The sequence below is a fragment of the Carassius auratus genome, unplaced genomic scaffold, assembly GCF_003368295.1.
Source record: "Carassius auratus strain Wakin unplaced genomic scaffold, ASM336829v1 scaf_tig00057762, whole genome shotgun sequence".
Taxonomy (NCBI): Eukaryota; Metazoa; Chordata; class Actinopteri; order Cypriniformes; family Cyprinidae; genus Carassius; species Carassius auratus.
Window position 1 is genome coordinate 1 of NW_020527423.1, and position 2,500 is coordinate 2,500.

The following is a 2,500-nucleotide window of genomic DNA, read 5'->3' on the forward strand; positions in this document are numbered from 1 at the left end:
AGGCAGCAGGGCTGATTGAAATGTGGGGATGTAGCTCAGTGGTAGAGCGCATGCTTTGCATGTGTGAGGTCCTGGGTTCAATCCCAGCATCTCCAAGCACTGTTTAATGACTTTCATGTGAGATTAAGAAAGAGAAAAGTGGCTTCTTTTCCTGAAGTGTTACACGATCGATTGTTACTGTTTGTTACACAAAGAAGCAGCAGGGCTGATTGAAATGTGGGGATGTAGCTCAGTGGTAGAGCGCATGCTTTGCATGTATGAGGTCCTGGGTTCAATACCCAGCATCTCCAAGCACTGTTTGCTGAGTTTAAGCAAAAAAGTTTAGCTTCTTTGCTCTAGTGTTACACTACTGGATTGTTAGTGTTTGTTGAACAAAGAAGCAGCAATGCTGCTCATAATGGGGATGTAGCTCAGTGGTAGAGCGCATGCTTCGCATGTATGAGGTCCTGGGTCAATCCCCAGCATCTCCAAGCAATGTTTAATGACTTTCATGTGAGATTAAGAAAAAATATGTTGCTTCTTTCCCTAAATTTACATGACTAGATTGTTAGTGTTTGTAAAGAAAGAAGCAGCAAGTTTATGTTAAATGGGGATGTAGCTCAGAGGTAGATTGCTCTTTTGCATGTATTTGCCCAGCATCCAAAGCATGTTTGCTGAGTTTAAGCAAAATAATTTTGCTTCTTTGCTCTAGTGTTAACTACTGGATTGTTAGTGTTTGTTGAACAAAGAAGCAGCAATGCTGCTCAAAATTGGGGATGTAGCTCAGTGTTAGAGCGCATGCTTTGCATGTATGAGGTCCTGGGTTCAATCCCCAGCATCTCCAAGCACTGTTTAATGACTTTCATGTGAGATTAAGAAGAGAAAAGTGGCTTCTTTTCTCTGAAGTGTTACACGACTCGATTGTTACTGTTTGTTACACAAAGAAGCAGCAGGGATGATTGAAATGTGGGGATGTAGCTCAGTGGTAGAGCGCATGCTTTGCATGTATGAGGTCCTGGGTTCAATCCCCAGCATCTCCAAACACTGTTTGCTGAGTTTAAGCAAAATAATTTTGCTTCTTTGCTCTAGTGTTACACTACTGGATTGTTAGTGTTTGTTGAACAAAGAAGCAGCAATGCTGCTCAAAAAGTGGGGATGTAGCTCAGTGGTAGAGCGCATGCTTCGCATGTATGAGGTCCTGGGTTCAATCCCCAGCATCTCCAAGCACTGTTTAATGACTTTCATGTGAGATTAAGAAAGAGAAAAGTGGCTTCTTTCTCTGAAGTGTTACACGACTGATTGTTACTGTTTGTTACACAAAGAAGCAGCAGGGCTGATTGAAATGTGGGATGTAGCTCAGTGGTAGAGCGCATGCTTTGCATGTATGAGGTCCTGGGTTCAATCCCAGCATCTCCAAACACTGTTTGCTGAGTTTAAGCAAATTAAATTTGCTTCTTTGCTCTAGTGTTACACTACTGGATTGTTAGTGTTTGTTGAACAAAGAAGCAGCAAGCTGCTCAAAAGTGGGGATGTAGCTCAGTGGTAGAGCGCATGCTTTGCATGTATGAGGTCCTGGGTTCAATCCCAGCATCTCCAAGCACTGTTTAATGACTTTCATGTGAGATTAAGAAAGAGAAAAGTGGCTTCTTTTCTCTGAAGTGTTACACGACTCGATTGTTACTGTTTGTTACACAAGAAGCAGCAGGCTGATTTGAAATGTGGGGATGTAGCTCAGTGGTAGAGCGCATGCTTTCGCATGTATGAGGTCCTGGGTTCAATCCCCAGCATCTCCAAGCACTGTTTAAAAAACTTTCATGTGAGATTAAGAAAGAGAAAAGTGGCTTCTTTTCTCTGAAGTGTTACACGCACTCGACACGACTTTGTTACAAACAAAAGAAGCAGCAGGGCTGATCAAAACGTGGGGATGTAGCTCAGTGGTAGAGGCGCATGCTTTGCATGTATGAGGTCTGGGTTCAATACCCAGCATCTCCAAGCACTGTTTGCTGAGTTTAAGCAAAATAGGTTTAGGCTTTTTTGCTCTAGGTGTTACACTACTGGGATTGTTTAGTGTTTTGTTGAACAAAAGGAAGCAACAATGCTGCTCAAATATGGGGATGTAGCTCAGTGGTAGAGCGCAATGCTTTTGGCATGTATGAGGTCCTGGGTTCAATCCCCAGCCATCTCCAAGCAACTGTTTAATGACTTTCATGTGAGATTAAGAAAGAGAAAAGTGGCTTCTTTTCTCTGAAGTGTTACATGACTCGATTGTTACTGTTTGTTACATCAAAGAAGCAGCAGGGCTGATTGAAATGTGGGGATGTAGCTCTGTGGTCAGAGCGCATGCCTTTGCATGTATGAGGTCCTGGGTTCAATGCCCAGCATCTCCAAGCACTGTTTGCTGAGTTTAAGCAAAATAGTTTAGCTTCTTTGCTCTAGTGTTACACTACTGGATTGTTAGTGTTTTTTGAACAAAGAAGCAGCAATGCTGCTCATAACATGCGGATGTAGCTCAGTGGTAGAG

General features: G+C 42.8%; 3 non-coding genes across 3 annotated transcripts; all 3 read left to right on the forward strand.

The window, feature by feature from the left end:
* Positions 1-399: 399 nt before the first annotated feature.
* On the forward strand, positions 400-470 carry trnaa-cgc (transfer RNA alanine (anticodon CGC)). Its single transcript has one exon. It is a non-coding gene; the product is annotated as a tRNA-Ala (tRNA).
* A 477-nt stretch (positions 471-947) lies between these two features.
* trnaa-ugc (transfer RNA alanine (anticodon UGC)) lies at positions 948-1,019 on the forward strand. Its single transcript has one exon. It is a non-coding gene; the product is annotated as a tRNA-Ala (tRNA).
* A 111-nt stretch (positions 1,020-1,130) lies between these two features.
* Positions 1,131-1,202, forward strand: trnaa-cgc (transfer RNA alanine (anticodon CGC)). The gene has a single exon. It is a non-coding gene; the product is annotated as a tRNA-Ala (tRNA).
* The last annotated feature ends 1,298 nt before the right edge of the window (positions 1,203-2,500 follow it).